A 13,259-nucleotide genomic window follows, 5' to 3' on the forward strand; every position below is an offset into this window, starting at 1 on the left:
AAAGCCTGATCAAATGAACATCAAGTCTTTTTTACTTGGAAATGATTATGTTCAGTCTTCTCAGCATTTTTGGATTATTTTTAAGGATGTTTTTGGAGCTGACTGACTCCAAATCCACATTATGAAGAGGGAAAAGCTTTAAACTGTGAATGGTTCCCATTGATGATGACTTTAAATCAGATTTTTGCATTTTACTGAGACCTTGTATTTTCTTTTCTTTTTCTGAGATGTCTTCCAGAGGGTTGATCACTGAGCGTGATCATGGTGCAATAACTTGGTGCAATAGTTTTCTAATAAGAAAACATGTGTGAAGCTCATAACAGCTTGACATCCGAGTAGTCGTTGCCGAGTGGTTAAGGCGATGGACTTGAAATCCATTGGGGTCTCCCCTCGCAGGTTCAAATCCTGCCGACTACGTCTATGTTTCAATAACCTTTTGACCTTTTATCTTTTTTGTTCAATTTGCATGTTTACTAGTCTATTCCCCATGACAGTGATCTGTGATGGAGCGAGTTTCTAGGACCAAACTGACTTTATCTTTGACTGTTCTTTAGATAATCTATTCTGGAGCAACATTACATGTGCGACTTGTCGCCAATCAAAAGAAACACCGTGGGTGCCATCAGGTAAGAGGTTTTTCTCTCGATCTTGTCCAGCAGCCACAGACCGCTGTCCTGGCTAATGGACTGGGACATGCACTTTGATTTGCACAAACCTTAAATTATCTCTCAGATGAAGCCTTTTACCATGCAATGCTAATCTTTATCGACTACTGGATGAACAGTTTTCTAACAGTATAAGTTTTGCAATTTATTTTTTTCACACTTTTTCCAAGTAACAGATACAGCAATCTTTTTACTATCCACTTTTCATCAACATTTCAAACTGCGCTAGCTGTGATATCGTGGAAATGTTGGTAAATTTGTGGAATTAAAGGTTATAAGATATCAATTTACCATTGTGTATGATTGCAGATTTGCACTGCAGCTTTGGAGCCTGTTTTCGCCATCGTTCACGATTTCATATGCTTTATTCAGCAAAACAAGCCACAGCCATGATTGCATCATGGTTGGTTCCATGGTGTAATGGTTAGCACTCTGGACTTTGAATCCAGTGATCTTAGTTCAAATCTCAGTGGAACCTGGGCACACATTTCAATTTTTCCATGTGCTCTCAGATCGACGATGCCCAATGTTTATGATGAAACAAGCAATTTAAAATCCACATAATAAAAGACAAAAAAAGAGTTCAAGGATTCATGGAATACCATGATCAAAGCTGTCAATCAAGTAGGATTAGCAAAAATTAAAATTGTCTATATCACTCATTGTCTATGTCATACCAAGCAATCTCATACTCTGTGACTTGAGTCAATATTCACATAACACTCTTTCCAAGTGGCTGAATCTGACAAGGATTTGAAGCCAAAATGGAAGTGTTTTTGATTTTTCTCTAAGCCATCTTTTCTTGTGTTTTCCAGAATTTCCTAAAGTGACTTATAAACATTTTTGGTGGTGTTTTTCTAAATATTCTTTTCGGCGTCTTTTGAATGTGTTTTGTGGCTTTTTTTGTAGCACACAAAAGTCAATCAGGACCCTTTATAGGGTCTTTCGAACCTTACCGTTGACTTGTATTATAGGTATGAAGCCGTTCAAAGTGAAAAACAGCTGAAGATTGATATGGTAATTTCAGTTAACCGCTGGACATTTTTGGAAACTTGAGATGGTTAATAGACGCTCCAAAGCCTGATCAAATGAACATCAAGTCTTTTTTACTTGGAAATGATTATGTTCAGTCTTCTCTGCATTTTCGTATTATTTTTAAGGATGTTTTTGGAGCTGACTGACTCCAAATCCACATTATGAAGAGGGAAAAGCATTAAACTGTGAATGGTTCCATTGATGATGACTTTAAATCAGATTTTTGCATTTTACTGAGACCTTGTATTTTCTTTTCTTTTTCTGAGATGTCTTCCAGAGGGTTGAACACTGAGCGTGATCATGGTGCTGTTAGAAAACGTGTGTGAAACTCATAACAGCTTGACTTCTGAGTAGTCGTGGCCGAGTGGTTAAGGCGATGGGCTAGAAATCCATTGGGGTCTCCCCGCGCAGGTGCAAATCCTGCCGACTACGTCTATGTTTAAAATAACTTTTTGACCTTTTATCTTTGTTGTTCAATTTGCATGTTTACTAGTCTATTCCCCATGACAGTGATCTGTGATGGAGCGAGTTTCTAGGACCAAACTGACTTTATCTTTGACTGTTCTTTAGATAATCTACTCTGGAGCAACATTACATGTGCGACTTGCTGCTAATCAAAAGAAGCACCGTGGGTGCCATCAGGTAAGAGGTTTTTCTCTCGATCTTGTCCAGCAGCCACAGACCGCTGTCCTGGCTAATGGACTGGGACATGCACTTTGATTTGCACAAACCTTAAATTATCTCTCAGATGAAGCCTTTTACCATGCAATGCTAATCTTTATCGACTACTGGATGAACAGTTTTCTAACAGTATAAGTTTTGCAATTTATTTTTTTCACACTTTTTCCAAGTAACAGATACAGCAATCTTTTTACTAGCCACTTTTCATCAACATTTCAAACTGCGCTAGCTGTGATATCGTGGAAATGTTGGTAAATTTGTGGAATGAAAGGTTATAAGATATCAATTTACCATTGTGTATGATTGCAGATTTGCACTGCAGCTTTGGAGCCTGTTTTCGCCATCGTTCACGATTTCATATGCTTTATTCAGCAAAACAAGCCGCAGCCATGATTGTGTCATGGTTGGTTCCGTGGTGTAATGGTTAGCACTCTGGACTTTGAATCCAGTGATCTGAGTTCAAATCTCAGTAGAACCTGGGCACACAATTCGATTTTTCCATCTGCACTCAGATCGACGATGCCCAGTGTTTATGATGAAACAAGCAATTTAAAATCCACATAATAAAAGACAAAAAAAGAGTTCAAGGATTCATGGAATACCATCGTCAAAGCAGTAGGATTAGGATCAAGTAGGATTAGCAAAAATTAAAATTGTCTATGTCATACCAAACAATCTCATACTCTGTGAATAGAGTCAATATTCACATAACACTCTTTCCAAGTGGGTTAATCTGACAAGGATTTGAAGCCAAAATGGCTGCAGGAAGTGTTTTTGATTTTTCTCTAAGCCATCTTTTCTTGTGTTTTCCAGAATTTCTTAAAGTGCCTTATAAACATTTTTGGTGGTGTTTTTCTAAATATTCTTTTCGGCGTCTTTTGAATGTGTTTTGTGGCTTTTTTTGTAGCACACAAAAGTCAATCAGGACCCTTTATAGGGTCTTTCGAACCTTACCGTTGACTTGTAGTATAGGTATGGAGCTGTTCAAAGTGAAAAACAGCTGAAGATTGATATGGTAATTTCAGTTAACCGCTGGACATTTTTGGAAACTTGAGATGGTTAATAGACGCTCCAAAGCCTGATCAAATGAACATCAAGTCTTTTTTACTTGGAAATGATTATGTTCAGTCTTCTCAGCATTTTCGTATTATTTTTAAGGATGTTTTTGGAGCTGACTGACTCCAAATCCACATTATGAAGAGGGAAAAGCATTAAACTGTGAATGGTTCCCATTGATGATGACTTTAAATCAGATTTTTGCATTTTACTGAGACCTTGTATTTTCTTTTCTTTTTCTGAGATGTCTTCCAGAGGGTTGATCACTGAGCGTGATCATGGTGCAATAACTTGGTGCAATAGTTTTCTAATAAGAAAACATGTGTGAAGCTCATAACAGCTTGACATCCGAGTAGTCGTGGCCGAGTGGTTAAGGCGATAGACGTGAAATCCATTGGGGTCTCACCGCGCAGGTTCAAATCCTGCCGACTACGTATTTGTTTCAATAACTTTTTGACCTTTTATCTTTTTTGTTCAATTTGCCTGTTTACTAGTCTATTCCCCATGACAGTGATCTGTGATGGAGCGAGTTTCTAGGACCAAACTGACTTTATCTTTGACTGTTCTTTAGATAATCTATTCTGGAGCAACATTACATGTGCGACTTGTCGCCAATCAAAAGAAACACCGTGGGTGCCATCAGGTAAGAGGTTTTTCTCTTGATCTTGTCCAGCAGCCACAGACCGCTGTCCTGGCTAATGGACTGGGACATGCACTTTGATTTGCACAAACCTTAAATTATCTCTCAGATGAAGCCTTTTACCATGCAATGCTAATCTTTATCGACTACTGGATGAACAGTTTTCTAACAGTATAAGTTTTGCAATTTATTTTTTTCACACTTTTTCCAAGTAACAGATACAGCAATCTTTTTACTAGCCACTTTTCATCAACATTTCAAACTGCGCTAGCTGTGATATCGTGGAAATGTTGGTAAATTTGTGGAATTAAAGGTTATAAGATATCAATTTACCATTGTGTATGATTGCAGATTTGCACTGCAGCTTTGGAGCCTGTTTTCGCCATCGTTCACGATTTCATATGCTTTATTCAGCAAAACAAGCCACAGCCATGATTGCATCATGGTTGGTTCCATGGTGTAATGGTTAGCACTCTGGACTTTGAATCCAGTGATCTGAGTTCAAATCTCAGTGGAACCTGGGCACACATTTCAATTTTTCCATGTGCACTCAGATCGACGATGCCCAATGTTTATGATGAAACAAGCAATTTAAAATCCACATAATAAAAGACAAAAAAAGAGTTCAAGGATTCATGGAATACCATGATCAAAGCTGTCAATCAAGTAGGATTAGCAAAAATTAAAATTGTCTATATCACTCATTGTCTATGTCATACCAAGCAATCTCATACTCTGTGACTTGAGTCAATATTCACATAACACTCTTTCCAAGTGGCTGAATCTGACAAGGATTTGAAGCCAAAATGGAAGTGTTTTTGATTTTTCTCTAAGCCATCTTTTCTTGTGTTTTCCAGAATTTCCTAAAGTGACTTATAAACATTTTTGGTGGTGATTTTCTAAATATTCTTTTCGGCGTCTTTTGAATGTGTTTTGTGGCTTTTTTTGTAGCACACAAAAGTCAATCAGGACCCTTTATAGGGTCTTTCGAACCTTACCGTTGACTTGTATTAGAGGTATGGAGCCGTTCAAAGTGAAAAACAGCTGAAGATTGATATGGTAATTTCAGTTAACCGCTGGACATTTTTGGAAACTTGAGATGGTTAATAGACGCTCCAAAGCCTGATCAAATGAACATCAAGTCTTTTTTACTTGGAAATGATTATGTTCAGTCTTCTCTGCATTTTCGTATTATTTTTAAGGATGTTTTTGGAGCTGACTGACTCCAAATCCACATTATGAAGAGGGAAAAGCATTAAACTGTGAATGGTTCCATTGATGATGACTTTAAATCAGATTTTTGCATTTTACTGAGACCTTGTATTTTCTTTTCTTTTTCTGAGATGTCTTCCAGAGGGTTGAACACTGAGCGTGATCATGGTGCTGTTAGAAAACGTGTGTGAAACTCATAACAGCTTGACTTCTGAGTAGTCGTGGCCGAGTGGTTAAGGCGATGGGCTAGAAATCCATTGGGGTCTCCCCGCGCAGGTGCAAATCCTGCCGACTACGTCTATGTTTAAAATAACTTTTTGACCTTTTATCTTTGTTGTTCAATTTGCATGTTTACTAGTCTATTCCCCATGACAGTGATCTGTGATGGAGCGAGTTTCTAGGACCAAACTGACTTTATCTTTGACTGTTCTTTAGATAATCTACTCTGGAGCAACATTACATGTGCGACTTGCTGCTAATCAAAAGAAGCACCGTGGGTGCCATCAGGTAAGAGGTTTTTCTCTCGATCTTGTCCAGCAGCCACAGACCGCTGTCCTGGCTAATGGACTGGGACATGCACTTTGATTTGCACAAACCTTAAATTATCTCTCAGATGAAGCCTTTTACCATGCAATGCTAATCTTTATCGACTACTGGATGAACAGTTTTCTAACAGTATAAGTTTTGCAATTTATTTTTTTCACACTTTTTCCAAGTAACAGATACAGCAATCTTTTTACTAGCCACTTTTCATCAACATTTCAAACTGCGCTAGCTGTGATATCGTGGAAATGTTGGTAAATTTGTGGAATGAAAGGTTATAAGATATCAATTTACCATTGTGTATGATTGCAGATTTGCACTGCAGCTTTGGAGCCTGTTTTCGCCATCGTTCACGATTTCATATGCTTTATTCAGCAAAACAAGCCGCAGCCATGATTGTGTCATGGTTGGTTCCATGGTGTAATGGTTAGCACTCTGGACTTTGAATCCAGTGATCTGAGTTCAAATCTCAGTGGAACCTGGGCACACATTTCAATTTTTCCATGTGCACTCAGATCGACGATGCCCAATGTTTATGATGAAACAAGCAATTTAAAATCCACATAATAAAAGACAAAAAAAGAGTTCAAGGATTCATGGAATACCATGATCAAAGCTGTCAATCAAGTAGGATTAGCAAAAATTAAAATTGTCTATATCACTCATTGTCTATGTCATACCAAGCAATCTCATACTCTGTGACTTGAGTCAATATTCACATAACACTCTTTCCAAGTGGCTGAATCTGACAAGGATTTGAAGCCAAAATGGAAGTGTTTTTGATTTTTCTCTAAGCCATCTTTTCTTGTGTTTTCCAGAATTTCCTAAAGTGACTTATAAACATTTTTGGTGGTGATTTTCTAAATATTCTTTTCGGCGTCTTTTGAATGTGTTTTGTGGCTTTTTTTGTAGCACACAAAAGTCAATCAGGACCCTTTATAGGGTCTTTCGAACCTTACCGTTGACTTGTATTAGAGGTATGGAGCCGTTCAAAGTGAAAAACAGCTGAAGATTGATATGGTAATTTCAGTTAACCGCTGGACATTTTTGGAAACTTGAGATGGTTAATAGACGCTCCAAAGCCTGATCAAATGAACATCAAGTCTTTTTTACTTGGAAATGATTATGTTCAGTCTTCTCTGCATTTTCGTATTATTTTTAAGGATGTTTTTGGAGCTGACTGACTCCAAATCCACATTATGAAGAGGGAAAAGCATTAAACTGTGAATGGTTCCATTGATGATGACTTTAAATCAGATTTTTGCATTTTACTGAGACCTTGTATTTTCTTTTCTTTTTCTGAGATGTCTTCCAGAGGGTTGAACACTGAGCGTGATCATGGTGCTGTTAGAAAACGTGTGTGAAACTCATAACAGCTTGACTTCTGAGTAGTCGTGGCCGAGTGGTTAAGGCGATGGGCTAGAAATCCATTGGGGTCTCCCCGCGCAGGTGCAAATCCTGCCGACTACGTCTATGTTTAAAATAACTTTTTGACCTTTTATCTTTGTTGTTCAATTTGCATGTTTACTAGTCTATTCCCCATGACAGTGATCTGTGATGGAGCGAGTTTCTAGGACCAAACTGACTTTATCTTTGACTGTTCTTTAGATAATCTACTCTGGAGCAACATTACATGTGCGACTTGCTGCTAATCAAAAGAAGCACCGTGGGTGCCATCAGGTAAGAGGTTTTTCTCTCGATCTTGTCCAGCAGCCACAGACCGCTGTCCTGGCTAATGGACTGGGACATGCACTTTGATTTGCACAAACCTTAAATTATCTCTCAGATGAAGCCTTTTACCATGCAATGCTAATCTTTATCGACTACTGGATGAACAGTTTTCTAACAGTATAAGTTTTGCAATTTATTTTTTTCACACTTTTTCCAAGTAACAGATACAGCAATCTTTTTACTAGCCACTTTTCATCAACATTTCAAACTGCGCTAGCTGTGATATCGTGGAAATGTTGGTAAATTTGTGGAATGAAAGGTTATAAGATATCAATTTACCATTGTGTATGATTGCAGATTTGCACTGCAGCTTTGGAGCCTGTTTTCGCCATCGTTCACGATTTCATATGCTTTATTCAGCAAAACAAGCCGCAGCCATGATTGTGTCATGGTTGGTTCCATGGTGTAATGGTTAGCACTCTGGACTTTGAATCCAGTGATCTGAGTTCAAATCTCAGTAGAACCTGGGCACACAATTCGATTTTTCCATCTGCACTCAGATCGACGATGCCCAATGTTTATGATGAAACAAGCAATTTAAAATCCACATAATAAAAGACAAAAAAAGAGTTCAAGGATTCATGGAATACCATCGTCAAAGCAGTAGGAGTAGGATTAGCAAAAATTAAAATTGTCTATGTCATACCAAACAATCTCATACTCTGTGAATAGAGTCAATATTCACATAACACTCTTTCCAAGTGGGTTAATCTGACAAGGATTTGAAGCCAAAATGGCTGCAGGAAGTGTTTTTGATTTTTCTCTAAGCCATCTTTTCTTGTGTTTTCCAGAATTTCTTAAAGTGCCTTATAAACATTTTTGGTGGTGTTTTTCTAAATATTCTTTTCGGCGTCTTTTGAATGTGTTTTGTGGCTTTTTTTGTAGCACACAAAAGTCAATCAGGACCCTTTATAGGGTCTTTCGAACCTTACCGTTGACTTGTAGTATAGGTATGGAGCTGTTCAAAGTGAAAAACAGCTGAAGATTGATATGGTAATTTCAGTTAACCGCTGGACATTTTTGGAAACTTGAGATGGTTAATAGACGCTCCAAAGCCTGATCAAATGAACATCAAGTCTTTTTTACTTGGAAATGATTATGTTCAGTCTTCTCAGCATTTTCGTATTATTTTTAAGGATGTTTTTGGAGCTGACTGACTCCAAATCCACATTATGAAGAGGGAAAAGCATTAAACTGTGAATGGTTCCCATTGATGATGACTTTAAATCAGATTTTTGCATTTTACTGAGACCTTGTATTTTCTTTTCTTTTTCTGAGATGTCTTCCAGAGGGTTGATCACTGAGCGTGATCATGGTGCAATAACTTGGTGCAATAGTTTTCTAATAAGAAAACATGTGTGAAGCTCATAACAGCTTGACATCCGAGTAGTCGTGGCCGAGTGGTTAAGGCGATAGACGTGAAATCCATTGGGGTCTCACCGCGCAGGTTCAAATCCTGCCGACTACGTATTTGTTTCAATAACTTTTTGACCTTTTATCTTTTTTGTTCAATTTGCCTGTTTACTAGTCTATTCCCCATGACAGTGATCTGTGATGGAGCGAGTTTCTAGGACCAAACTGACTTTATCTTTGACTGTTCTTTAGATAATCTATTCTGGAGCAACATTACATGTGCGACTTGTCGCCAATCAAAAGAAACACCGTGGGTGCCATCAGGTAAGAGGTTTTTCTCTTGATCTTGTCCAGCAGCCACAGACCGCTGTCCTGGCTAATGGACTGGGACATGCACTTTGATTTGCACAAACCTTAAATTATGTCTCAGATGAAGCCTTTTACCATGCAATGCTAATCTTTATCGACTACTGGATGAACAGTTTTCTAACAGTATAAGTTTTGCAATTTATTTTTTTCACACTTTTTCCAATTAACAGATACAGCAATCTTTTTACTAGCCACTTTTCATCAACATTTCAAACTGCGCTAGCTGTGATATCGTGGAAATGTTGGTAAATTTGTGGAATTAAAGGTTATAAGATATCAATTTACCATTGTGTATGATTGCAGATTTGCACTGCAGCTTTGGAGCCTGTTTTCGCCATCGTTCACGATTTCATATGCTTTATTCAGCAAAACAAGCCACAGCCATAATTGCATCATGGTTGGTTCCATGGTGTAATGGTTAGCACTCTGGACTTTGAATCCAGTGATCTGAGTTCAAATTTCAGTGGAACCTGGGCACACATTTCAATTTTTCCATGTGCACTCAGATCGACGATGCCCAATGTTTATGATGAAACAAGCAATTTAAAATCCACATAATAAAAGACAAAAAAAGAGTTCAAGGATTCATGGAATACCATGATCAAAGCTGTCAATCAAGTAGGATTAGCAAAAATTAAAATTGTCTATATCACTCATTGTCTATGTCATACCAAGCAATCTCATACTCTGTGACTTGAGTCAATATTCACATAACACTCTTTCCAAGTGGCTGAATCTGACAAGGATTTGAAGCCAAAATGGAAGTGTTTTTGATTTTTCTCTAAGCCATCTTTTCTTGTGTTTTCCAGAATTTCCTAAAGTGACTTATAAACATTTTTGGTGGTGATTTTCTAAATATTCTTTTCGGCGTCTTTTGAATGTGTTTTGTGGCTTTTTTTGTAGCACACAAAAGTCAATCAGGACCCTTTATAGGGTCTTTCGAACCTTACCGTTGACTTGTATTATAGGTATGGAGCCGTTCAAAGTGAAAAACAGCTGAAGATTGATATGGTAATTTCAGTTAACCGCTGGACATTTTTGGAAACTTGAGATGGTTAATAGACGCTCCAAAGCCTGATCAAATGAACATCAAGTCTTTTTTACTTGGAAATGATTATGTTCAGTCTTCTCTGCATTTTCGTATTATTTTTAAGGATGTTTTTGGAGCTGACTGACTCCAAATCCACATTATGAAGAGGGAAAAGCATTAAACTGTGAATGGTTCCATTGATGATGACTTTAAATCAGATTTTTGCATTTTACTGAGACCTTGTATTTTCTTTTCTTTTTCTGAGATGTCTTCCAGAGGGTTGAACACTGAGCGTGATCATGGTGCTGTTAGAAAACGTGTGTGAAACTCATAACAGCTTGACTTCTGAGTAGTCGTGGCCGAGTGGTTAAGGCGATGGGCTAGAAATCCATTGGGGTCTCCCCGCGCAGGTGCAAATCCTGCCGACTACGTCTATGTTTAAAATAACTTTTTGACCTTTTATCTTTGTTGTTCAATTTGCATGTTTACTAGTCTATTCCCCATGACAGTGATCTGTGATGGAGCGAGTTTCTAGGACCAAACTGACTTTATCTTTGACTGTTCTTTAGATAATCTACTCTGGAGCAACATTACATGTGCGACTTGCTGCTAATCAAAAGAAGCACCGTGGGTGCCATCAGGTAAGAGGTTTTTCTCTCGATCTTGTCCAGCAGCCACAGACCGCTGTCCTGGCTAATGGACTGGGACATGCACTTTGATTTGCACAAACCTTAAATTATCTCTCAGATGAAGCCTTTTACCATGCAATGCTAATCTTTATCGACTACTGGATGAACAGTTTTCTAACAGTATAAGTTTTGCAATTTATTTTTTTCACACTTTTTCCAAGTAACAGATACAGCAATCTTTTTACTAGCCACTTTTCATCAACATTTCAAACTGCGCTAGCTGTGATATCGTGGAAATGTTGGTAAATTTGTGGAATGAAAGGTTATAAGATATCAATTTACCATTGTGTATGATTGCAGATTTGCACTGCAGCTTTGGAGCCTGTTTTCGCCATCGTTCACGATTTCATATGCTTTATTCAGCAAAACAAGCCGCAGCCATGATTGTGTCATGGTTGGTTCCATGGTGTAATGGTTAGCACTCTGGACTTTGAATCCAGTGATCTGAGTTCAAATCTCAGTAGAACCTGGGCACACAATTCGATTTTTCCATCTGCACTCAGATCGACGATGCCCAGTGTTTAAAATCCACATAATAAAAGACAAAAAAAGAGTTCAAGGATTCATGGAATACCATCGTCAAAGCAGTAGGATTAGGATCAAGTAGGATTAGCAAAAATTAAAATTGTCTATGTCATACCAAACAATCTCATACTCTGTGAATAGAGTCAATATTCACATAACACTCTTTCCAAGTGGGTTAATCTGACAAGGATTTGAAGCCAAAATGGCTGCAGGAAGTGTTTTTGATTTTTCTCTAAGCCATCTTTTCTTGTGTTTTCCAGAATTTCTTAAAGTGCCTTATAAACATTTTTGGTGGTGTTTTTCTAAATATTCTTTTCGGCGTCTTTTGAATGTGTTTTGTGGCTTTTTTTGTAGCACACAAAAGTCAATCAGGACCCTTTATAGGGTCTTTCGAACCTTACCGTTGACTTGTAGTATAGGTATGGAGCTGTTCAAAGTGAAAAACAGCTGAAGATTGATATGGTAATTTCAGTTAACCGCTGGACATTTTTGGAAACTTGAGATGGTTAATAGACGCTCCAAAGCCTGATCAAATGAACATCAAGTCTTTTTTACTTGGAAATGATTATGTTCAGTCTTCTCAGCATTTTCGTATTATTTTTAAGGATGTTTTTGGAGCTGACTGACTCCAAATCCACATTATGAAGAGGGAAAAGCATTAAACTGTGAATGGTTCCCATTGATGATGACTTTAAATCAGATTTTTGCATTTTACTGAGACCTTGTATTTTCTTTTCTTTTTCTGAGATGTCTTCCAGAGGGTTGATCACTGAGCGTGATCATGGTGCAATAACTTGGTGCAATAGTTTTCTAATAAGAAAACATGTGTGAAGCTCATAACAGCTTGACATCCGAGTAGTCGTGGCCGAGTGGTTAAGGCGATAGACGTGAAATCCATTGGGGTCTCACCGCGCAGGTTCAAATCCTGCCGACTACGTATTTGTTTCAATAACTTTTTGACCTTTTATCTTTTTTGTTCAATTTGCCTGTTTACTAGTCTATTCCCCATGACAGTGATCTGTGATGGAGCGAGTTTCTAGGACCAAACTGACTTTATCTTTGACTGTTCTTTAGATAATCTATTCTGGAGCAACATTACATGTGCGACATGTCGCCAATCAAAAGAAACACCGTGGGTGCCATCAGGTAAGAGGTTTTTCTCTTGATCTTGTCTAGCAGCCACAGACCGCTGTCCTGGCTAATGGACTGGGACATGCACTTTGATTTGCACAAACCTTAAATTATCTCTCAGATGAAGCCTTTTACCATGCAATGCTAATCTTTATCGACTACTGGATGAACAGTTTTCTAACAGTATAAGTTTTGCAATTTATTTTTTTCACACTTTTTCCAAGTAACAGATACAGCAATCTTTTTACTAGCCACTTTTCATCAACATTTCAAACTGCGCTAGCTGTGATATCGTGGAAATGTTGGTAAATTTGTGGAATGAAAGGTTATAAGATATCAATTTACCATTGTGTATGATTGCAGATTTGCACTGCAGCTTTGGAGCCTGTTTTCGCCATCGTTCACGATTTCATATGCTTTATTAAGCAAAACAAGCCGCAGCCATGATTGCGTCATGGTTGGTTCCATGGTGTAATGGTTAGCACTCTGGACTTTGAATCCAGTGATCTGAGTTCAAATCTCAGTAGAACCAGGGCACACATTTCAATTTTTCCATCTGCACTCAGATCGACGATGCCCAATGTTTATGATGAAACAAG

General features: G+C 38.0%; 16 non-coding genes across 16 annotated transcripts; all 16 read left to right on the forward strand.

The window, feature by feature from the left end:
- Positions 1-335: 335 nt before the first annotated feature.
- Positions 336-417, forward strand: TRNAS-UGA (transfer RNA serine (anticodon UGA)). Its single transcript has one exon. It is a non-coding gene; the product is annotated as a tRNA-Ser (tRNA).
- A 654-nt stretch (positions 418-1,071) lies between these two features.
- Positions 1,072-1,143, forward strand: TRNAQ-UUG (transfer RNA glutamine (anticodon UUG)). Its single transcript has one exon. It is a non-coding gene; the product is annotated as a tRNA-Gln (tRNA).
- A 907-nt stretch (positions 1,144-2,050) lies between these two features.
- On the forward strand, positions 2,051-2,132 carry TRNAS-AGA (transfer RNA serine (anticodon AGA)). Its single transcript has one exon. It is a non-coding gene; the product is annotated as a tRNA-Ser (tRNA).
- A 655-nt stretch (positions 2,133-2,787) lies between these two features.
- TRNAQ-UUG (transfer RNA glutamine (anticodon UUG)) lies at positions 2,788-2,859 on the forward strand. Its single transcript has one exon. It is a non-coding gene; the product is annotated as a tRNA-Gln (tRNA).
- A 930-nt stretch (positions 2,860-3,789) lies between these two features.
- On the forward strand, positions 3,790-3,871 carry TRNAS-UGA (transfer RNA serine (anticodon UGA)). The gene has a single exon. It is a non-coding gene; the product is annotated as a tRNA-Ser (tRNA).
- A 654-nt stretch (positions 3,872-4,525) lies between these two features.
- On the forward strand, positions 4,526-4,597 carry TRNAQ-UUG (transfer RNA glutamine (anticodon UUG)). Its single transcript has one exon. It is a non-coding gene; the product is annotated as a tRNA-Gln (tRNA).
- Positions 4,598-5,504: 907 nt separating this feature from the next.
- TRNAS-AGA (transfer RNA serine (anticodon AGA)) lies at positions 5,505-5,586 on the forward strand. Its single transcript has one exon. It is a non-coding gene; the product is annotated as a tRNA-Ser (tRNA).
- A 655-nt stretch (positions 5,587-6,241) lies between these two features.
- Positions 6,242-6,313, forward strand: TRNAQ-UUG (transfer RNA glutamine (anticodon UUG)). Its single transcript has one exon. It is a non-coding gene; the product is annotated as a tRNA-Gln (tRNA).
- Positions 6,314-7,220: 907 nt separating this feature from the next.
- TRNAS-AGA (transfer RNA serine (anticodon AGA)) lies at positions 7,221-7,302 on the forward strand. Its single transcript has one exon. It is a non-coding gene; the product is annotated as a tRNA-Ser (tRNA).
- Positions 7,303-7,957: 655 nt separating this feature from the next.
- TRNAQ-UUG (transfer RNA glutamine (anticodon UUG)) lies at positions 7,958-8,029 on the forward strand. Its single transcript has one exon. It is a non-coding gene; the product is annotated as a tRNA-Gln (tRNA).
- A 920-nt stretch (positions 8,030-8,949) lies between these two features.
- TRNAS-UGA (transfer RNA serine (anticodon UGA)) lies at positions 8,950-9,031 on the forward strand. Its single transcript has one exon. It is a non-coding gene; the product is annotated as a tRNA-Ser (tRNA).
- Positions 9,032-9,685: 654 nt separating this feature from the next.
- On the forward strand, positions 9,686-9,757 carry TRNAQ-UUG (transfer RNA glutamine (anticodon UUG)). The gene has a single exon. It is a non-coding gene; the product is annotated as a tRNA-Gln (tRNA).
- A 907-nt stretch (positions 9,758-10,664) lies between these two features.
- Positions 10,665-10,746, forward strand: TRNAS-AGA (transfer RNA serine (anticodon AGA)). The gene has a single exon. It is a non-coding gene; the product is annotated as a tRNA-Ser (tRNA).
- A 655-nt stretch (positions 10,747-11,401) lies between these two features.
- On the forward strand, positions 11,402-11,473 carry TRNAQ-UUG (transfer RNA glutamine (anticodon UUG)). The gene has a single exon. It is a non-coding gene; the product is annotated as a tRNA-Gln (tRNA).
- Positions 11,474-12,384: 911 nt separating this feature from the next.
- Positions 12,385-12,466, forward strand: TRNAS-UGA (transfer RNA serine (anticodon UGA)). The gene has a single exon. It is a non-coding gene; the product is annotated as a tRNA-Ser (tRNA).
- A 654-nt stretch (positions 12,467-13,120) lies between these two features.
- Positions 13,121-13,192, forward strand: TRNAQ-UUG (transfer RNA glutamine (anticodon UUG)). The gene has a single exon. It is a non-coding gene; the product is annotated as a tRNA-Gln (tRNA).
- The last annotated feature ends 67 nt before the right edge of the window (positions 13,193-13,259 follow it).

The sequence above is a fragment of the Dendrobates tinctorius genome, unplaced genomic scaffold (assembly GCF_039654945.1).
Source record: "Dendrobates tinctorius isolate UK_male_01 unplaced genomic scaffold, ASM3965494v1 ptg000800l, whole genome shotgun sequence".
In the NCBI taxonomy this organism is placed as follows: domain Eukaryota; kingdom Metazoa; phylum Chordata; class Amphibia; order Anura; family Dendrobatidae; genus Dendrobates; species Dendrobates tinctorius.